General features: G+C 32.0%; 1 protein-coding gene across 2 annotated transcripts in view; it reads right to left on the bottom strand.

The window, feature by feature from the left end:
* LOC129971815 (uncharacterized) overlaps nucleotides 1–23,698 on the bottom strand; it is a 28,541-nt gene extending 4,843 nt beyond the window's left edge. Inside the window, exons 1-2 of one of the 2 annotated variants that reach the window (XM_056085793.1) lie at nucleotides 23,540–23,698; nucleotides 7,713–7,897 (exon numbers count right to left, since the gene is read on the bottom strand). The gene's annotated coding sequence lies outside the window, so the exon portion shown is untranslated. The remainder of the gene's footprint in view (nucleotides 1–7,712; nucleotides 7,898–23,539) is intronic. The other variant, XM_056085801.1, reaches the window with a different exon arrangement.
* Between the last annotated feature and the right edge of the window lie 448 nt (nucleotides 23,699–24,146).

The following is a 24,146-nucleotide window of genomic DNA, read 5'->3' as shown; positions in this document are numbered from 1 at the left end:
TAGAAAAATTCACGCATTTGCGCTAGCATAACTGGCGAAGAAAATTCACGCATGCGTATTGTATTCTGATTGTTGTCATGACAACCATTCTCAACGGATGATTTAAATTATTTTTCGGTTAGTTGCATGCTTTTGTAAGTAAATTTTATTTATGTTAGTTATATATTTTTTGTATATGCTTATAGTTTTAAGTACATCGTTTTTTAAGAAGTTTTTTTAACCTGTTTTCAATGATTTAAATTATTTTTAGGTTAGTTGCATGCTTTTGTAATTAAATTAGTTATATATTTTTTTGTATATGCTTAAAGTACATAGTTTTTTAAGTAGTTTTTTTAAACCTGTTTTCGACCGATTATTTTAAACGATTCATTTTATTTTCTTAGTGTTTGATGCATTTAAAATTAAACATTGTTAATGAATCGATCTGTTCATGATGAATCTGAGAAAATTATGTTGACAAATTCTTGAGAGATTACATAAATTAAGAAAGATATTCTTTAGTGCCCATAAAGTTTAAACGCTCAGTGACTCTATTATCAGTAATCACATTATTTAAAAAATGCTTTGTTTCAGTAAAAAATATTATTATATTAATCGCACATTAATCATTCACACTTTAATTTAAAGCATAAATTCTACAAGGGGTAACAGAAAACTAGAGAGATACATATCACGTTATGACTGAAGGCCTTTATAATATTATTAGTGAATTATATGACTATCAAAATTTGAAGTTTTAAAATATTTTGCTGAAGAATCTATTAAAGTTGGAATTGCATAAAATATTTAATTATTAAAATTTTAACGAACATTAAGATTGGCGAACCGGCTGGTCGCCAAAGGCGGCTAGTTTAATATAAATTTCAATGTGGTCAATAATCCCCAAATAGCAATCACGAATGTTACATTTAAAATAAATCCATTAAAGTACTTTAGCATCGATAATTTACAAATGTTTTCTTACAAATTTCATCAAAAGTCTTTATTCTAATCTTATATACGATACTGTGAAAGAACGAAATTAGAGAAAGTGGATATTCTAAGGTGAATATCGGCATATACTAAACAGGGTGGCGAAAGACAATCCTATACATTCGAAGCATCGCTGGTACATGTCGACAAGCGCATATAAGTTTTGTTGAGAGCTGGTGAAACGAGAAAACTCAAGTAAACAGGTGAACATAACAATTTAAGTTGATACTGTAAAATTGTATAATATTAATTATATATTTTTTGCCTCAGTTTATTATTAATGGCATCTTTTTCTCTTATTTACACTCATGTTCATAAATTAAGGATAATTCAGAGTCACGCAGAAATCGAACTCTAAAACACATATATCCCCCATAAAACGACAGCACACATTTTCAAAAATCATATGCAAATTGCAGGAAACCATCAGATGACACCGATAATACGTTACAATGACGAGAATGTAAGAGAGTGATATATAAGGAGTACAGAAAAAAAAAATGTAAAATTGTTCGCAAGCGCTTTATAAGCCTTTCAGTGCAATAACCGCATAGTTATGAACAAAGGACGCATTTGAATGATTTTTTAAGTGGTAGAATTATTGGCCTTCTGGAATGTGGGCGTACCCAGCTGGAAGTATCCGAGGATTTTGAAATCGCCCAAAGTGTCATCTCCAGGCTTTGGCAACGATTCCAAGATGATGGTAATGTGAGTAAACGTTACAGCACAGGTCACCCCCGAGTTACAACGCCGAATGAGGACCGGTATTTGGCAGTTACTGCCAAACGAAACAGACGGAGCACAGCATCAGACCTATCTCGTCAGCTCTCTCCAGCCACTGGTAGAACAGTTTCAGGGCAGACCGTGAACAAATGCTTAGGGAAGATTGGTCTATATGCTCGTAGGCCTGTCAGATGTGTTCCACTTACAGCATCTCATTGTCGCCTGCGGTTAGCCTGGAGTAGAGAGCATGCATTGTGGACACTGCAACAGTGGGCTTGTGTGATGTTTTCCGAACAGTCCAGGTTTAGCTTGCAATCTGATTCTCGCCGAACTTTCATATGGTACGCCAGCTACCCGTTACCACCAATAGAACATCATTGAACAACACCGTTACGGTGGTGCAGGATTGCTTGGTTTTGGAGGAATTATTCTGGGTTCCAGAACTGACCTGCATGTTCAAATTGGAACCATGACAGGCCAAATCTATCGGGACGTCATTCTGGAACAACATGCAAGCTTGTTTCGGGGCGCCATGGGCGCAGAATTCGTGTTTATGGATGACAACACCCGTCCTAATCGTGCAAACACCGTAAACGAAGGTATTTGATCGGAGAATATCACCCGTATCGAATTGCCAGCATTACACCATTCTTGAATGCAGCAGAGCATGTGTGAGACATGCTTAGCCGACGAGTTGCATGTCTACCGGAACTTTGGAGAGCATTGTTTGATGAATGGTGTAATATTTCCCCAAGATCAGATCGATAATTTGATACGCAGCATGCCAAGGAGTTGTACGGACTGTATTGAATCATCTGGGAGACATACTATGTATTAACCATCATACCATCCATGTAATATTGGTTTTTGTAAACAGTTTTTTTCTTCTGTAATTTGCTACAGGGAGCAAAAAATCGCAATTATTATTAATGATATCAAACATATAGCATCTTTTTTTCTCTTTACTTTTTGTTTAATAAATAGGCTTTACAACATTTGTTTTGCTTCTAACTCTTTCTTTTCCTGAACTTGCATTATTCTTAATTTATAGACATGAGTGTAGAATGTATTGTTCTTTTTAGGTTCAATAATTTATTTATATTTGCTATATATATGTATATATACTACAAACTTTCTCTTATTTTGATACATGTCATAATATGTCTTAATATGATTTTTTTTAAATTGTAGTTTTGCCTTAATGTAATCAAAATATTTGTACTGAAATTTATTCACCATTATTAATGCATGTTAAATGATGGCATATGCCGATCGATCTGATATTACGATGTACAGTGACTCAAAAAATTGAGAGTGCACCTTACTTTTACTTCATAAATACAACTTTCAATATAAATAACGCATTACCGGGAAGTGCAAACATGTTTTTATTTTTACACATAACAAATGGCTTAATTTAGAGTAAAAATAAAGAAAAATCAACAAAAAACTTCTAAATTGAAAAATTTCAGAAGCATTTTGCCTCAGAAAATATATATAGCATACCTCAAAAAATTGGGAATACACTAATGAAATTTTTGCAATATCACGCATAGAAAGAACGTGTCAGTATCTTTTGACTCTTATAATGGCCTCTAAATGTCATGGTACCGATTCGACCAATTTTTGGTGGTATCTAAAGATATTTTACTCCATTCTTCTTGCAACACTTGTTTTAAATGAGTTTTGTTTCTAATTTTGTGTTTTTGAACCACTTTTTAGTATGGCCGATGAATATTCAATGGCATTGATGTCGGGGTACTGTGATGGTGTGTGTAATTGCTGGTATGTGTAACTGCTGTTTACAATGAAAAAGACACCACATTTTGACGTTACGTGCATTCTGTTTGGGGTCGTTGTCCTGCTGGAAAATGGAATTTCCATCTAAACCCAAATTTTTAATACTTTTCTTTAGATTGTTGCGACCATATGGTTCATCCAACTTGTTGCAGAAATCTTTCAAATCATAGGCAGAAGTGTAAGTGCTGAAACTACGCGAAATGCCATTAGACAAGCTGAATATAAAAGTCGCATTGTTAGAGAGAAACCGTTCGTCAGCTTGCAAATTCAGAAAAAGCATTTGAAGTTTGCAAAAACTCATCAATTGAAGACCAATAACCTTTGGAAGAAAGCTATATTTAATAATGAAAGAAAACTGAACATTTTTGACAGTGACAGCCATCGTAATGTATGGAGAAAGCTTAATACTGCTTTGGATCCAAAAAATTTACGTCCTACAGTTAAACATGATGGTGACTCCGTCACGATTTGAGGTTGCATGGCTTCATCCGGGGTAGGAAATTAATTTTTATAGATGGCATTATAAAAGATAGGGTTTATTTGGATATACTTCGCAGCAATCTAAAGGAAAATGCTTAAAATTTGAGTTTAGATGTAAATTTCATTTTCTAGTTGGACAACAACCCCAAACAGAATGCATGTAATGTCAAAATATGGCGGGTTTTTTTTTTTTTCATCGTAAATAGAAGCTACACACACCACCACATTACCCCGGCATAAATACCATTGAATATCTGTGGGCCGCACTCGAAGCAGTGGTCCAAAAACACAAAAAATAGAAACAAAATCCATTTAAAACAAGTGGTGCAAGAAGAATGGAGTAAAATATCTACAGATACAACCAAAAATTCGTCAAATCGGTACCACAACGTTTAGAGGCCATTATAAAAACCAAAAGACATGCAACGAAATACTGACACGTTCTTTCTGTGCGAGATATTACAAAAATTTCATTGGTGTATTCTCAATTTTTTGCGGCAAAATTCTGCGTATGTTTATTTAAAATGCTTCTGAAACTTTTCAATTTAGAAGTTTTTCATTGATTTTTCTTTATTTTTACTCTAAATTAAACCATTTATGTGTTAAAATAAAAACATGTTTGCACTTCCCGGTAATGTGTTATTTATATTGAAAGTCGGATTTAGCAAGTAAAAGTAAAGTGTACTCTAAATTTTTTTGAGCCACTGTAAGTAAGAAATAATAATATCTAACAAATATTTCGAATACACACCAAGCAATTACGAGAATGATGACAACCACTGAAGAATATCGATATTTTCTTGATACAGAATATCGATTTTGGTATTTCAAAATAATATATGTTGCATTCACAAACATAAAAATAAAACTAACTGCTAGACCATTAGATTATTCTTACTCGAAAAATAAAATATAGGATTCTTATGTAAAATATTCGTCTGAAGGTGACTATTCATGATTGCATACCAAAAATTATATCACAATAAAAAGTTTCTTGCTTGAAAGAGAAAACAAAAATGCTTCATGTTTTACAGTTGAGCTGTCCTCAGTTTCTTCGCTTTCATGGCACCCGAAAAAAGTTTCGAAGTATCTTCATAAAAGAAATATTATTATAAAAGGGAGGAAAAGTTGCTTGATATTTAACAAGGTCATGATATGTTTTATGAAGATTCATTTAAAACATTTATTTCACTGTAAACATGTATAATAAATGTAAAAGAAGAGCCCATGCAAGGATATTTTTCAAATTTTTTTCAGAGACATTTCAATATAATTTTTTTTCTAATCAAAGGGGGAGGGTGCAATTTACAGAGAAAATGTTAGCTACATGAAATTTCCCACACAATTCGAAAGATTCAAAAATAAAACCACTTAACTCATATTCCAAATTATGAGCAGTCCTCTATATTTGCATTATCTATCAAACGAAACAACCAGCCCCAATTTTTAAGCGTTTTGCATTCATGTTGCCAAAGAGACTTCTTAAAAATGCCTTTTAGTCTCATCTTGACTTCTTTCGATAATGCACAGTTCAAGTAAAAACCATTTCCCTTCTTCCGCTAATTTCAAACAAAGATTAAGTCCATGTTCACAAAAAAATGTTCGTCTTTCTAAGTTACTTTCTGAATTTTTAAGCACTAAACTGACACCCTCTGTACCGCATGTACCGAAAATGAAACTTGAACAAAATCTTGCTATTACTACCCATATTATAAATTTTCAAATGACTTGGTACTTGCAAAAAAAAAAAAAAAAAAAAAAAAAAAAAAAATCTTCAAAGATTTTCGGGTAACAAAATTTACAAATGTTACAAGCGAGAATCATCAACACATTTTGATACTCAGCAAATACAGGGTGCTCCGAAAATATCAGCCAATATTTGAAAAGGGGAAGGAAGGGACCAAAAACCATTTTTTTGTTTTGTATTTTTTGTAACAGAAAGTATGTCCGGAAAGAGCCGTTTAAGCGCTAGTCGCAAATAAAATATAAATAGCGAAATAAAGACAGGCTCGTGGAAATATCACAACGATCTTTTTAATAAGCGCGGTTTTACTGCAGATGATCAAAAGAGGAATCTACCTCCAACACGAACATGATTCACACTGTCGGTGCACTGATGACAGTAAATTTTCTAAGATACCAAGCACATCCCTGACATTCCCAGCAGCAACAGACAGTCCGACGGCAAGTACTGGGGAGGCAATGGGGATTGAGTAAAGGGTGTTCTTCAAATGCCCCTCACAAAAAAAAATCTAAACATGACAAATCTGGTGATAGTGGTATCAAAAAACGGGTCCATCTCTATCAATCCAGAGGTATGGAAACGTTGCGTCCAGGTAATTCCGCACATCTCTTCTGAAATGTGCAGGAGTATTATCATACTGAAACCAGATTCGTCACTGAATGAAAGCAGAGACGTCGGCCATCAATTTGGACAATGTCTCTCGCAGGAAGATGGAGTAAGTGCGTCCGTCCGTCCATATGAGGCATCGGAAAGATATGCAGTCCGATCAGATAATCATGAACCATACCAGTCCAAATATTGATGGAACATCTCCGCTGGAATTGCATGTAATCTTGTTGAATGCGGATTGTCAAGCGCGCAAACATGTGAATGGTCACTAAACATTCCATCTCGTGTCGTGTATATGTCGCTTCGTCGGTGAATAGCATGTATCCGGAGAAGTCAGGCTGTTGCAGGTACCAAGCAGCAAACTCTGCACTTAAAGGATAGTCATCCACATTTAATGCTTATACTTTCTGTAAGTGAAATGGGCGCATGCCTTCATCATGGAGAATAGCCCATACAAGCGCACACCTCACACCCAAGTTACGCGAAATATTTTTCGTGCTTACAACAGGATTCCGTTCAATTGCAAGTAAAATACTTTCTTCCATTGCTGGCATTGGACGCTTCTACCCACATCCCGCCTGCTCGCAGTGGAAAATCCAATTTCGCAGAACTGGCGATGGACACGCTCAAATGTTCATCAATTCGATAGTTATCTACTAGGAAATCTTTCCCTGTACAGCCTCTGAGCAGCTAGTCCATTTCTGTCCGCTGCCCCATACATCAGATGGATATCTGCAAGCTCTGTGTTTATAAAGCACTTCATGCTGTTCTAATCCTAGCGACCAAACGATCTTTTATTCATAGGTGCTCCAAACCTACTCCATCTACTGGTGCTTACAAGCATCATTTCCGGACACATATTCAGACAAAAAATGCTTATTTTAATTCCCTCTACCCGTTCCCCCTTTTCAAATATTTGCAGATATTTTCGGAGCATCATGTAGACATGTTAATTCATAACTAATTCTAATATCTATTCGTTTCTGTTGTATTAATGTTTCGGCTGTTTTATGATAATCCACAATTCCTACAGATGTTCAACGAAGTTGATCTAAGAAATGTTCTGGTTCGATTAAAGTTGATACAAGACGGTTCCCCCATTTTAGTATTTAAGCCCAATAGAATTATGTAATATATTGAAAATTTTCCTTTTTCATTATTTTAGGTAATATAAGTAACGATACTTTCTCTTCCACTTTCTTCGCAAAACTAGCGATCTCACAGTCGCATCGCTTCAATAAATTTATACTTTCAGCTTGACAATGGCGACTTTTATCAGTGCCATTTCTTTAGTGATGGTTCCAAAATGCAATCTTGTGGAATTGGAAGAAAGTATAAGGAAAATATCAGTGGCGTGTAAAATATGGCCATACTGTCTACTTACTGCTTTTTATCTTCTCTTTCAAGGTGTTTTCTCTTTCAGTGTTTGAATTATTAAAGCTTTCCGATTTTTGGAGGGATAATATTTGTTTTTGGCGATATGGAAAATTATTTCACTGTTGGTTAAGTACCTTTCCATACATTTTAGCACGAATATCTTCAATGTTAAATTCTTCTGAATGTTCCAACCTGTAAAGGGGAAAAAAAGTTGTGATTTTTTGCATGAACAAATGTTGGATAAGAAATGCATTTCAACAATTTGAAAGAAAAAATCCCATGTTTCTAATTACATACGAGAACAATGGGTTTTAAACCAACTAGAGAGAAACAGCAGTAAAACAATTTATCCATTGTTAAATTATTCCAAAAATTAAAATTAAAACTAGAATGCTGATAGAATGTTTTTAGCTAATTTTAAGGATAAATGATATTAATAACAATAATAATAACTGCAAAAATTGTGAGCATGAAAATTTCTAGCATACTCTACAGGTCTTATTCCTTTTCGCACGCATAAAATTGTAGATCTTGAGTTCAGACGCGAATACGTTTGGCTTTGGCGAACAACAGTCACGAAATGTACATTTTTACTATTATCTAGCATGTTTATCGAATCTATCGTCCGAATATACAATTCAACATATTTTTTTCCCGACCGATTGAAACCAAAATTTGACACAGAACTACAACTGTAACCACAAGATCGTACACCGAATTTCATTGATTTACGTCACTGCGTTTATGACTTATTCGTTTAAATATATGCGAAAGTACAGAAGTACAGATAGAAGGTCAATCTTCTGACAGATTTGGTTTAAAATTCGAATCCACATTTTAGATGCTAAATCTGTGAACTAAATTTTATATATCTAGCTCTGTAAGTTATATAATTATTGATTTCACTTATAATCAAAGAGCTAGAAGTCAGACTTCTTCTGAATGGATTCCGTTCAATTAGACAGAAATCGGTTTGAAATCTATTTACCAAATTTCATCTAATAACCTCTATTTGTGAGTTATAAAGATCACAGACAAAATGACATAAAGCTAAAAAGGGGTTTTTCATACTCAGAATCGTCTGAAACGTGATGATTCGTTAAAATCTCCAGTTCGAAATATTTTTTCTATACTTCGTATACAAGAAAGTGGAAATCTTATCTACAAAAACAGATGCCTTAATAATTAAAAATTCATAAAATCAATAAACTGAAATGAAGTTCCTATAGTACTACGTATCCATAGTTAAAGCAATATTATTCTACTTTTTCAAAAAATAGCCAAAAATTCAAAAATAGGCACAAATTTGTTATTTTTTTAATGAAATTTTAAATCCATTCAGGGAAAATTTGTCTATCTTTCCGAGTGCAAGTGAACACAGTTTATCCAATCGCGGACAAAATTCTCAATCAAATGGGAATCCTATTACCGAATCGATCTGCTACTGCTTCGTTCGATGTAAAAATGAGACGAACAAAATTAAAACAAGGGTGATCGTTTGTCGTATATGTAAGGAAATAATCTTAAGCAAATGCTACAGCAAAAAAATACATTTGCTATCAAATAATATAAATTGTCAAGAACGATGCTGAAGAAATCTTCTTCTTAGATGCGCTATAAGGAACTGGTAACACATTCTTAATCAGATTAATTCTGGTAACAGTTCCATCCGAAAATGACATGCATCATATCTTGTGTCTAGAATTTCAACGACATTGCTATCAAAATGTCAGAAAGAGAAATTTTTCCCTTAGATTCTGTAAAGTACTGAAGGACTAGACACTTTGGTGAGATGGCGACAGAAACTAAATTTAGTTGGTTGCTGAGTGGCAACGTGGAGCGAAATGAGGAGGCGTGCGTGAAAAAGGAGCACCGGAAGGAATAGCTTATTAAAATTTAAAATGTTTCATGTTTAAATGTTAGTCTTTGTAAAGTTGTGTAATTTAGTGATCGTCCCTATGTGACAAAAAAGAAATAAACTAATTCGGTATAAAAATCGGCCTGTTTCTTTGGAAGAATCCAACGCTACCATATTATAGCCTTTTGGTTGGCAGAACGAAATATTATTTTTAGAATTTGTGTTTTTGGTGTGAATTTTGATATTTTTGAGTTATTTTGTGTTTAAAAAAAGTATACCGAATGATAATTTTATTTTGAGAATTTGAATGATTACTCTTGTTTTGGTATCAAAGTAAAAGTTAGTAGTAAGAAAAACTGATATGTATATAAATTTCTTACTGTTACTGTGTTCTTTAAAGGAAAGAATATGCCTACAGTATAATTTGAAAGAAAAACAAATCGTCTCTGTTACGAAAGCTGACTCATTTTGATCCGAAGTTTCTCAAGGTTAAATGTATAAATTATTTAGCAGATCGGATCGCATAATAATTTGTTTTTATGAGTTGCTTGGTAAAATTTATATTCCTGTCGATTGAGAATACTAACGGAATTATTTTATTCTGATTTTTGTTTTGGAATATTTTATTTTCGAATAGAAGTTATTCTGAAGAAATATATATATATGTAATGGTTTTGTTTCCATGATACTCTTATATTTGAAAAGTGATATATTACATTGAAATATTTTGAATAATTTTTTTTTGTTTTATACAAAAATAAGAAATTATTATTAGTTTCGAGTAAGGGGTGAAATTGATAATTTTTTTTTTTTTTGAACACACACATATTGCTAGCATTTATTTTGAAGATTTATGTTTATTTAAAGTTGAAAGTAAATGAAATTTATTTCTTTCGTAAATTTTTGAAGAGAAATTTTCATGAGTTAAACTTGATGTATATTTTATTGAATTTAGATTGAAAAGCGTTTTGTTTCTATGCTTGTTTGACTACTCTGGTGATGTAGTTAATATTTTAATTACTTGAAACTTTTGAAAAATAGAATACGGGGGTGCTATATATATATGCATTAGTTATAATTTAAGTATACATTTTTTTGCCTGTTGGTAATGTGAAATCGATAACTACTTTTAGTTAAATCTATTACCGATAAATAAGCTCCTTTTTACTCGTCTTATTTTTATTTTCTTTTTGAAAAGCATTCGATCTTGTTTCTCTCGAAATCATGGCGTATTTGGCAAAAGCTAGGAAGTTCGGTTTAATAGAGATTTGCGAGGAATTAGGATTGGAAGTTGATTCTTCTAGTAAAGTTCCGGACATTAAAAAATTAATTTTGTCTAGTGAGGCATGCAATAAAGAAGAGGTGAAAATAATTTTAGAGACGGTTATTGATGACCGGAAACAGCAAGACGAAGAAAAAAATAGCCCTAGCCCGGGAGGCAAGACAACATGAACTGGAACTGAAGAAATTCGAACTTTAAATAGAGATACCGGTAAAATCCTAGATGGGCCCACCTCTTGGCGACTTATTTGAAATCTCGCCAAGTTGACTACTAATTGAATATTTGTTATTATTATTTTTCAATTAAAAAACGATACTTGAAGGCCAGAAATAATAATTAAAATAAATAATAATAAAATAATAAATAAATAATAATAAAATAATAAATAAATAATAATAAAATAATAAATAAATAATAATAAAAATAAATATAATAAATAAATTAAAAAAATCCGTCTAGTTTGCCACATTGGCGACATTATCGCCACTCGTTTGGCGAGAATTCAAAAAGACGCCACGAGGTGGGCTGTGCTAGGATCCACCCGAGATTCCAAGCAGAGGAATGAATCAGAAAGAAGAAATGAAAAAAATCCAAGTATGCAACTTACTCAGATTACACCCAAATTTGACGAAAAGCAAGATGAAATGGCACTATATTTAATAAAGTTTGAAAGACAAGCAGAAATAGCTCAAGTGCCAAAAAGCCACTGGGTAGCTTATCTTTTAGCAGTTTTACCGCCAGAGCTATCAAATATGCTGGCCAGAGAATCACCTAGTGATGCGAATGACTGACTTTGTAAATCGTTTGATTTTAAAAAGATATAAATTGAATGATAAAAAATTAAAACAATGCTTCTATAGACACCATAAGTCAAACGACAAATCTTGGAGGAATTATGCTCAAGAACTTTATAGCTACTTTACTGACTGGATCACTGAGTTAAAGGTGGAGACATTTCAACAACTTAAGGACCTGATGGTGACTGAGCAGCTGAAGTTTCGAGTACCAGCTCAAGTGAGAGATCATTTTCTGGAAGACTGGCTTAAATTTACCACCCCTTTAGATTTAGCAGAAAAGCCGGACGATTTTGAAAGTATTAAAGAAAGCTTTAAAAGGAAAGATGTTCCTAAGAAGAATTTTCCTAATTTTCGAAGCCAAAATGAAAACTTTCATAACTCCAAAAATAGAGAAAATGCAAAAGAGTTTAGGCCTAAATTTCAAGTGAAACCTGAAGCATCGCAGGATAAACCAAAAGAAAAGGATTTCGACAGAAGAAAACCTTTACGTTGCTTTGAATGTGGATCCAGTTATCATCTTAGACCCCCAGTGCGATAAGCTAAAGAAAACTGTGGAATATATTTCACATGTTATGGCTGACGAGAGCTTCGATAAACTGATGTCACGTTATACTAGTATTGTTAAAGTAACTGGAGTAGAGATGAAAGTTTTGCGCGATACAGGTGCTACTCTTGATTTAATCTGCAACAAGTATGTAAAACTACATATGTATACAAATGAAGAGGTCTGATTAAGAACCCCTTTAGAAGAAAACTTAGTATGCTTGCCTCTTGTAGAAGTCGAGTTGGATTGTGAGATGGGACACATAATAACAAAAGCTGCTGTCATACGAGATTCTTTAGACCACGCAGATATTTGCTTGGAAATAAGACTGCTGCTTTGTTTGAAGACTTAAAAACCAAGAAAGATGTAAAAGTGCATATGTTGAATGCGGTAGAAACTAGAGCTCAGAAGAAGTTTTTGGAAATAAAAAAGGATGGAACCCAACCTGTTGAACAACTTGACGAAGAAGTGAATGAAATCACTGGAAAGGAATGAAAAAAATGAAGAGGAAGAGATTTTGCCTGTGGTTAAAGAACTTACTGTACAAGATCTCATTAAAAATTCTCCTATAGTATTTGCCAAAGAGCTACATAAGGGCAAAGAATTAAAAATACTTATAGCTGAAGCACAAAAGAAGACTTCTAAAGCAAACAAATACATTTTGGAAAACAATATGCTGTTCTACAAGAAAACTGATAAAAAATGGGACTGAAAGAAAACTTTTGGTTGTACCAGAAAAATTTCGTGAGCAACTAATGACTGTTTGTCACGAAAGTGTTGCTTCACATTTTGGTGTTGGGAAAACTAAAGATGCTTTATTCAAGACTTTTTTTTCCCCCTAACTGCTGCAATGATGTAGAAAAATTTATCAAAACCTGTGACTCTTGCCAACGAGTTGGGAAACCTTAAGACAAGAAAAGAGCACCTGTGAAAATTGTTCCCGTCATTACGGAAATATTCACTAAACTAAACATTGATGCCTGTGGACCTTTACCCGAGAGTACTTCTGGAATTAAGTACCTTATAACTGTGGTATGTTTAGCCTCTAAATAACCCGATGCGATTCCTGCTCCAAATTTGTGTTCCACAACCATTGTAAATACCCTACTACAGATATTCAGTCGTCTTGGCTTTCCACGAGAATTACAAAGTGATCAAGGAACATCATTCATGAGTGTTTTTGGACAAGTTTGGAATTCGTGTTGTAAGAAGTTCGGTTCGACATCCCCAAAGCAACCCTGTTGAAAGGATGCGCAGAACTCTGAAACGAATACTTCGTGTACTTTGTCTAGAATCTGGAGAAGACTGGGAGAAGGTTTTACCTCACTCACTTTTTGCATGAAAAACAGTCATTCATGATAGTACTGGCTTTAGTCCAGCAGAATTAGTTCACGGAAGCGATTTAAGAACTCATATGATGTCACTTTATGAAAATTTGACCGAACAAAGTGAAGAAGAAAACAGTGTAATTTCTTATGTTTTTGAGATAATGAATAGAATGAAACATTGTCCAGAACTAGCAATTGAAAATATGCAGGAAGCAAAACAGAAGCAGAAACTCTGGTATGATATTAAGGCTGAAAAGCCAAACTTTAAAGGAGATTTCGTTTTGATAATAGCTCCGTCAAGCCTAATAAACTATCAGTAAATTGGATTGGACCAGGGAAGATTGTAAAACGGCTTTCAGAGACAAATTTCGTTGTGCATTACCCAAACAACGATAAAACACAAGTGCAACACGCGAATATTTTTTTAGTTTTATTAACGTCCCGTTTGAAGCAACACTAGGGCCTATTATCACGCGAATATGTCGAAGCCTTATTTTCAACAAGAGAACGTGAACTTACTGAGTCTAGAGAAAAGTTGGTTCAGAAGAAGAAGAAACAATACCAAAACTTGAATTAGAAACTAAAGATTCTTAATTATCCGAAATTTGGAAAGAGATAGAATCAAATCCTGGGTTAGATGAAAATCAGAAGATTGAGCTTGGTCAACTGATAAGAAAATACTTCAAAACATTTTCAACTGTACCTGGATGCACAGATTTAGCTGAACATGATATCGAGCAAATGAGAGACCTATTTGCTCCAAACCTTATAGACTATCCGTGACAATCTGAAATCTTAAAAGCTGAAGTAGAAAAGATGCTGACACTAAAAGTAATCGAACCAGGGGAATCGGACTTTACATCTCCCCTAATATTGGTAGAAGCTCCTGGAAAAGAAGCGAGACCTTGCATTGATTATCGCGTTTGAATAAAATCACTCGAACAAAATTTTCCCCTTTGCCTAACATAGAAGAACTGATAGAGAAAGTATCTTCTGCTAAATATATAACAGTATTGTACTTAACGGTATCTGCCAATATCCGCGTGTTAAATGAGCCGCTCAGAAGCCAATGCGGTTAAGTCCATTTTTTGATATTTTCTGATTTTGGAAAATTTTGATGAAATAAATAATAATCTTCTTAGTTATTAAAGGATTTACTCGTTGGTTACTTTTTTCTAGGTTAGACAGCCCCTTTTTTAATAGCTTCTGAATATATTGTTTAATAATTTCAGAAGCCATTGTGAATAAGTCCACCTTTTATCAATATTTTTTTTTACATAAACTTTGAAATAAAAATTAAATTATTCTTCTTTCGATATTTGTTGGTAACACTGAAAAACAAGAAATTCATAGTAACTGTAACCGTTACTTCTAATTAGAATTGTTTGATATACACATAAAACTTATGACAATAAATGTTATTTTATTATTTTTACATAAATTTCTAATCTTTTTCAGCTGCCAAAAGGTATAAGTCCTAAAATTTTTAAGATGCTGTCATTATTTCAATAAATACTTACGTTTTTATTTGCACATCCTGTACATATCTTGTTTTTTTTTGCAGAGTTTACACCTCGGAAAAAGACTTTATACACTTTTCTAATTAAATTAATAAACCAAGAATTTTAAAAACTAATGTATCAAAAAACATTAATTTTCTCAATTTTTGTGTTTTGGACTTAACCGCATTGGCTTCTGAGCGGCTCAAATAAAAATGCCAAAGGTATGCTGCTTTTGTTATTAACTTTGGCACGTTCAAACCATTACGTCTCCCTTTTGGTTTGAAAAATGTTCCTTATGATTTTAGTAGACTTATGGCAAGCTTATTGATAAACTGTGATAACTATGCTGTGCCTTATTTAGATGACGTCGCCATTTTTTCCCAAACCTGGGAAGAGCATTTAACACACCTGGAAGACATATTCCATAGGCTGAGTACAGCAAAATTGCACATTAAACCATCTAAATGTCGGTTTTCTTATGTGAAATATCTTGGACATTCAGTCGGACAAGGACAAAGAACACCTGGAGAACTAAAAGTTCAGGCCATAAAAGATTTTCCTACTCCCACTAATAAGACTTAAATCCGAGCTTTTATGGGTTTATCCGGTTACTATAGGAAATATATACCTGAATTTTCTGTAATTTCAGCTCCACTAACAAATCTATTAAAAGGTCGTTGTCGAAAATCAACTATTGAGTGGAATAGTTCCTGTCAAAAGGCTTTTGAAGAACTTAAAGAAAAACTTTCTAAAAATCCTGTTTTATACTGTCCTAATTTTTCAAAACAATTCATCATTCAGTGTGATGATTCCAATCTTGGTATTGGAGTTGTTCTCACTCAAGTAAGTGACAATGACGAAGAACATCCCATCATGTACCTGAGCAAGCAATTTTCATCTGCAGAGCAAAAGTACAGTACTACAGAAAGAGAGTGTGCTGCCATCATTTATACCATGCAGAAACTGAAGTGCTATCTTGATGGACAACAAAAATTTATCATACAAACCGACCATAATCCGTTGGTATGGTCAGAGAAAAATTCTGGAACTAATCCATGATTTTTAAGATGGGCGCTAATATTACAATCCTTTAATTATGAAATTGTCCATCGTAAGGGAAAACATGAGAATGCCGATAGTTTGAGCCGTATCCCTTAAGTCTTATAATTTAATATCTCTTATTGCCAATAATAATTGGAAAAGAAATTTACAGTTCCTTATTTGCATTTATTGCGTTTAGTGTTTATCTGTATTATCATTTAGTTTATAATAGTGTTGTATTATGTATTTGGTTTAAATGTATTATTTTTATGTAAAGTTCAGTGGGGATAAGTTGCTGTGCAAATACTAATTAAAAGTACTAAATTCAGATAGAATTGGTACTAACTATTACTTCTGCTGAATTTTCCATAATCAAGAAGTGAACTTATGCACAGTATATTCAAACTATTTTTGTTTTCCTAATCCAAGACTGAACTTCAGTGAAGTTTTACAGGTTACAAAAGAGCAACTTTTCTCTCTGATATCGTAAAAAGTTTTCCCAGGAGGGGAGGAATAGACTGTAAAGTACTAAAGGATTAGACATTTTGGTGAGATGGCGACAGAAACTAAATTTAGTTGGTGCTGAGTGGCAACGTGGAGAAAGAAGCGTGAAGCGGAATGAGGAGGTATGCGTGAAAAAGGAACACCGGAAGGAATAGCTTATTAAAATTTAAAATGTTTCATGTTTAAATGTTAGTCTTTGTAAAGTGATGTTATGTAGTGATCGTCTCTATTGTGTCAAAAAAGAAATAAACCAATTCGGTTTAAAAATCGGTCTGTTTCTTTGGAATAATCCAACTCTATCATATTACAATGCGCAAGGAAGAACTTGTAAAACATTACTTTCCTAATTAGATTGATTCTGACAGCAATTAAAACCTAAGCTTTTATGCCCGGAATATCTGCAACATTATCAGATTGTCGGAAGGACCGTTATTTGAAAAAAGTACTTATTCCTCTTTGAAATTACCACGGAATATACAATTAATTGAAACTCCTATATGCAACATTTTCAAACTGTGCGGAATGAGACGCGTGAGGATAGAACCTGGGACCTCTGAACCTTCAACCTTCTGATCAGCTGTTGTGGCGCCATCTACCCGCAACCAAAGTCGCCAGACTCACTTGGCGCAGCAAAGTCGTCAGACTCACGTGACGCAGCAACCCTAAGTCGCCAGACACACTTGGCGCATCGGCACCCACAAACTCTCGCCATAACGCTTGGCGCTACTCGAATAAGGGTACGGCCCATTAAGACAACAGCTACTACTCAATACATCACCACTCAACGCAATATCGTTCGTCTCCCCTTCGCCTCACTGGAGGGAGAGTACTGTGGTGAATCGCATATAAGCCAGTAACAGCGCTTCTGCCCGAACAGCTGTTTTAGCAAAATCGGTTTGTTACTGGACTGCTAACCCAAAATGTCCCAGGTTCTATCTTCACGCGTCTCATTCAGCACAAAACCATCGGTATGGGATAAGTATTGCACAAATTCCAACTTACTGTTTGGGATAATGCCCAATGGCAAATAAAAATTCGCTCGAGGCTCTTCATGGATCATTGCAAGATCTGCGCAGAAAAACGTCAGACTATTTGGAAACGCATTAATATTGCTTAAAGGAAATTTCAGCAAAAATTGCCTGTAATTTTTAAATTGACATCAGCGGATGAAATAAATGCTTGCCTGAAATACTCTACTATGTAGCTTCAGTACATAAAAAAAAAAAAAAAAAAAAAAAAAAAAAAAAAAAAAAAAAATTACGAATAACATTGTAGAAGAAACAATTCTGACAGGACTTTCCAATGATGAAAAATATCGTCAATTTTTCAAATCCCTGTGATTACAACAAATATGCCATTTCAATTTAAGAAATTGCAAATACCATCCGAATTGGAAATTGCAATCACCATCAACAAAATCCTGAGCTAATCTTTAGAACTGTGCGGTTTAGATTTAGACATAGATTCTTCTTAAATGGACAATTATATGTTGAGTGTACTCGAGTCGGCATATCAGACAATTGAAATACAAAAAATATTGTATACTCACAAACATTGTAAAATTAATCATATTTGAAACACGTGTTTTCTTTTTCTTTTCCATTTAAACAGATTGAGCCACAATAAAAAGTGTAGGGTACAGCTAGTGTTAAATAAAATTGAATATTAAAACAAAAATATTCAATTCATAATAGCGTAAGATATTTTTTATTATTTAAATTTTTTTTATTGTTATTTATAAATTAAAATAATTTATCTCACCACAACTTCATCAACTGTAAAAAATTTAAATAAAAATTTTAATTTGGAATTATTTTCAAACAACTTTACAATGGACAGCCTGATAGCTTTCACAAATAAAAAGAAGCATCACTAATTTTTCATGGCTAATTAAAAGATCTGTCATTCACAAAGACTTATAACACATGGGAAAAGTAGAACAATTGTTTTCGAAAATAATTTTAGGGATACAAGGGGGAAAAAAAATTATCGAACGAACTTAACTTAATTAAATTAATTTCTTTATTACATATCATATATCATCCTTCCATTTTTATAATATTTTTTTTATCGTAATTGATTCTTTTATTAATGGAAGAAAAATACAGTAGTTCAGTCAAAGAACTTAGAACCAGTGCACTAGCTTGCATGTACAAACTTTGCCAAATAATTGTAGTTACTATTTATAAGCAGTGCAGAATGCAATAATAAATAAATATTCACACAAACAATTTTGAATCTAAGTATTTTCTAGTACAATTCAAAATAGCAGAGAATATTACTATGTTAAGATACTTATAAAATATTTTGAAAAAAAAAAAAAAAAAGATATAAGCCACAAACTAAAAAAAAGACATGATAATATCAAAGCTTTATCATGGTTTGAATAATCATGCACTAAGAAAAACCAAACCAAATTAACAAAATAGGATATAAAGGGAAAAAGATATTTTGAAATTAAGGTTTTTATTATTTTATTTGCAATTTAATCAATTCTATCAAATTTATTTTACATGTAGTTTACAAATTACACTAAAAAATACTTTTGTTTATTGATATAACACTGATGACTAGCAACAGGAAAGAAATTATGTAGATTTTTTTTTTTTTTTAACAATTCAGTCATCGTTCAACCATTAAGATATATACAAAAAAATATATATATAGCAAATGATTGTAACTGAATCTTAAATAGAGAAATTATACAAATATATATTTGAAAAAAAAAATTAGAAATATTTATTGATTAATTCCAAAAAATATCTATGTAGATTTCACAGCTTATAACACCTTACCTAGCAATAAATCACCAAAAATCATTCACGAATTTCTTTCATTTCTCTTGAATATGATCTACAATAGCATGCAGCTAATATACTATTAAATAGTACTAAATAAGCAGATAATAGTTCAAAATAAGATATATAAGTTGATTACTTAGATAATATAAAGGATAAATTAGGCATCATAGTTGAGTATTTTTTACATAAGAAAATGAGATCACAATCATAATAAGTAACAGCTAAAAGTTGCTGTTCTATTACAGTAATGAAATGAAAGGAATATAAAATCAAAAGCAGTGGAATGCAATAAGAGCTTACAAGAATACAAATTTTAGAGAGAAACAACATTACACTTGCCACGATGTCACATTATAAAAAAAAAGGAGCACAATTAATTGCTTACAATATCCAATAAAGGTGCTTAGTACAACACTTTCTTTTAACTTTTAATAGAATACTTTCAAAAATGTCTGATCATGCATGGAATACAGCAACAGCTATAATGACTCTCACAACAAAGTTTTTGTTTGACATCATAAATGTTTTAAAAAACATACATTGCTAAAGAAAGTAATCAAAGAAAATAAATCCAGAGATTTTATAGAGCATTTTGGACGAGCCATCTCCCTAAAATTCTATTCACTAAAATAAGTTTGTACCATCCGAGAAAAAATGCTGGTTATTCCTCATTCAGAAACTAAACATTATAATGAATTATTGATGAGACAACAGACAGTAACTTAGAAAAGATTTCCTCCATCAACATCCTATTGATTCCTCAGTAAATTTGGGTTCAGAGAAGACGTGGGAGAGCAAATAATCTTCCATAACATCAGCTCAACACTCATGTACTGATTCTCATGACTTTCCAGATATTCACAAGTGTAACAACACATATTTATCATTTTTTTTTTTTTTTTACTTGAAGTAGTTTTATTTATGAATCAATTTTTGAAGGTCATGGTAAATTGCTTGGAGCAATTTTCTGCTCTGACTATTTGGGCATGTTGTATAAAATAAGATTAAAGGTTCATCATCAAACAGCAAAATATCACTCTTATTGCATCTAGTAGCAAAACACTAATAATTTGTAATTCCAATTCACATGAAAAATCATCTTACATGACAATGTCATCCATTATTCACTACAATAGCTATTCAATATCAAAGGATCTTGTTGTTGGATGTCAATAGATAAGACATTTATAATATCTGCTTGGATAACAGTGCTGATACAAATGCCAATTTAGCATGGCCATAATCTCTGCCATTTCAGCATTTGTGTGTACTGCTTCATTCTTCTCTAACAACATCCTTGCAGTCTTGTTATAAATTCACATACCACACACACAATGAGTGCCCTACCTCCCAAGCTATGTTGTAACTACATGTGCCTATGTAGAGATCTATCTATCAATATATATAAATACTTGACAAACCTTAAAGTTTAAAAGCTTTTTTGTAATCCAGTATTAGTATCCAGCTTATTATAATATCACACAAATGGAAAATAATCTTTTAATTAATATTTTATTTTAAAGTATGACAATGGTACGTTTAACAATGGTTTCAAAATTTTGAATAAAAAGATTATATATATATATATATATATATATATATATAATATTCATTACATAATATTACATACACAATATTCATTTATCTGAAACAAAATTATTGAGGTACTAAACTATATTTCTGATTTACTTATCAAAAAATGAGTGAAATATTCATCAGAATCATCCCAATAGGTTGCCTTGCTACACTTACATTTAAGCATGTTTAATAATGTTCATTATTATGCCATCAGATGATTATGTAAGTAAGTGCCAGATCTTCAACAAACAAAATTCAGGCAATATAACTTTATTAATCAAGAATATAATGTCCACTATTTTGTATGATTGATTTTCATTAACCTATAAATTTACCAATTCCATTTTTGAAGAATGGTCTATTTTTCTTTGAAAAAAGATGATGAGATGTTTTTGTACATCCTTCTCAGATAACCCCCCCCCCCTCTCTAAATCTGTTCTGCAAAGACTGAAAGAGTGATAATCAGATGGTACAAGATTCAGAGAAAATATACCATATGATATTGAGAATTTCTCATATCACATTCTGTAGTTTTCTCAAAGTTTCTTATGCAACATATGGTTTGGCATTTTCTTGGAAGATGTCCACAGCTTTTCCGTTTGCCAGGATCAGACATTTTTCTAGAATGATTGTATCAAACCTATTGAATTATTCACAAAATTGTCCGATGTGTTTGTTTCATCTTGGAACAGCTTGAAATTACTAGTTGAAATAATATACCTCTCCCTCCCCCCAAAACATACACACACAACTTTCATTTGTTCTCTTCCTTTTTTTTTTTTTTTTTGCATTGCATTTTGCTATTTAATATTCACTCCTTAGCACCTGCTACCACACACACACACACAAAAAAAAATCCTTATTTTAACATGTTACAGAAAATAAATAAAGATTTTATTTATTTATTTTTTCTTTATAGAACTGCACACAGCTATAGATCTCAGTTCCATTTGCTTTTGATAATAGTGACTGAAATATCCAGTTAAGTTTTCAAAAAGAAAACTAGAAACTATCCATGAAATATTCATCAACAAAATAAGCTATGTCATTCAAACTAAATAACTCTGTCATTAAAAATGTATGAAAAATATCAAGCAATAAGCTATAATAATTCAAAACGTTGAAAAAAAATCAGTAATATAAATGAAACATTATATCCATTTTTGATAATCTATTACAAATTTTTGGTTAAAAATATATTCTAATTATATGTGTTGTATCATGATACATACCAAGTTCATTCTGGTTTTGGCTATCTGTCATTAATGCTGATAAAGCTCATAAAGACATTAACTGCAAAGAGACTATTTTTTTTTAATTTCATATTTGCATTAATTTATAAGCTAAAAAGAGCATTATTTCTTTAAGTACCACTGAATGAAATATTGATTTATTCCCTCTGATAAAAAATATTCAGTCATGAGCCCTGCACGCATCACATAATCGAACAATCACTCTACTGAAAATACCTCTATTGAGATAAATCAATGAAAATAGATAAACTTAAAATATTTAAATAAAAATACATAGTAAAAAACAGACACCCTGTCAAAATTCACTATTAAATGATTTTTAAAAAATTTCAATTTCCCTTTGACAGAAATAATGATGAATAGAAATTTTTCTATTGAAGATTTTTTTTACCTTCATTTTTACTTTTGTATTTTGTTACAAAGATAAGTTTGGATGAATTAAACATTAAAAATACAAATGATTTATTAATGGAAATGCTGATCTCGAAAAAAATAATATCACACCAAATTTGAAATTCTGCTATAATTAATAAAATATTTTTATTATCTTTTAAACTCATTAAGCAAAAAAATTTTGAAAATATCCAAAATTAAAAGCAACAATAATTATATATTTAAAATTCTGTTTGTAGAAATAACCAATGTTCTACAAAAATTTTCTTTCTAGGTATTTAAAGAAGCAAGTAAAGCATGGATTAAATTTTTGGAGCTTCCAGGAAATTAAAATTTTGAAGGTTCTTCAGAAGTAGCGAACTATGTATTTGTATATTTAGACTTGCCACTGATTATGCTTTAAGATAGTATAATTTTACATACTGTTAATAAGTTTAATAATTATTTTGTAATTCCTGTATTGTTTGATTTTCATAATTAATTACATTAATCACATATTCACGTGATGAATTCACTACATGCTGAAATATGATAAACATAAACAATAAATTTAACAAACCTGTTAGTTAACTTTCATTAAATATTCAGATCAATACATTCGGCGCATTTTTTATTTTATTATTATTTTTTTCGTCCTGAAAAATTGAGCAGCAAATTAAAATTCGACCGAATGCATTAATAGTTAGAAGTCAAAATGGCGATGATTAATTACAAAATAATTTATGAATACATTCATAAAATACTTTGAAACTGATAAAGTAAATGATCCTTACAAAGACACAACATTCACATTTTATGAGTAAATGATTCTTACAAAGGCACATCATTCAAATTTTATAGTAAAATATTGATTTGTTAATCCTACAAATGAGAAGCCAAAACTTTGTTTTGTAAAAATCAATTTCAAAGAATATATAATTCAGATGAAAAACAATATCAGAGATCATACTCACTTGTTTTCATTCATTTACTTGCAACATAATACCTAATGAAATTATGATATTTCTATAATTCCCAGGACAATGGAAGCAAATTTATTTTCTACAATCGTATAGCGGCACAGAAAAAGAGTATCGATCTTCTTCTCAGCAGAGGCATCATCAGTTCATATGGATTCAAAGATCCGGATCCGATGTGTGGACCAAGGCAAGGATACCGCGATGAACGACTTGTTTGCATTTTCGGCAGTTTCGACCGACAAAACCCTGCAATTGCTTTAAAAAAAATCGTTGGAGTCACCACACCACAGCTGAAAAAATATAAATCACATGGCATCACGATTTTAACTAATATAATCTACTTTTTTTCAAAGTATCCAAAGTAAAATGTGGCTCTAAGTGTACATGAAATTCAGTAATAATTATGAATGAATTCTAACGGAAATTTTGAAAACATTGCAGCATGAAAATACATATTTTACTTCGTTATGGTAATTAATTCTTAATACTTCTTATTTATTATGAATACATTTTGCCAATCAGTAAGTACTACGTGAATGTAAATGTTTCAAACTGCACGGCATAAACCTGTTAGTTTAAAATGACGATAGTATATCAAAAA

This window comes from Argiope bruennichi, chromosome 1 (assembly GCF_947563725.1).
Source record: "Argiope bruennichi chromosome 1, qqArgBrue1.1, whole genome shotgun sequence".
NCBI lineage: Eukaryota > Metazoa > Arthropoda > Arachnida > Araneae > Araneidae > Argiope > Argiope bruennichi.
The sequence above is the reverse complement of the archived record's forward strand: the minus strand, read 5'-3'. Positions and strand labels throughout refer to the sequence as shown.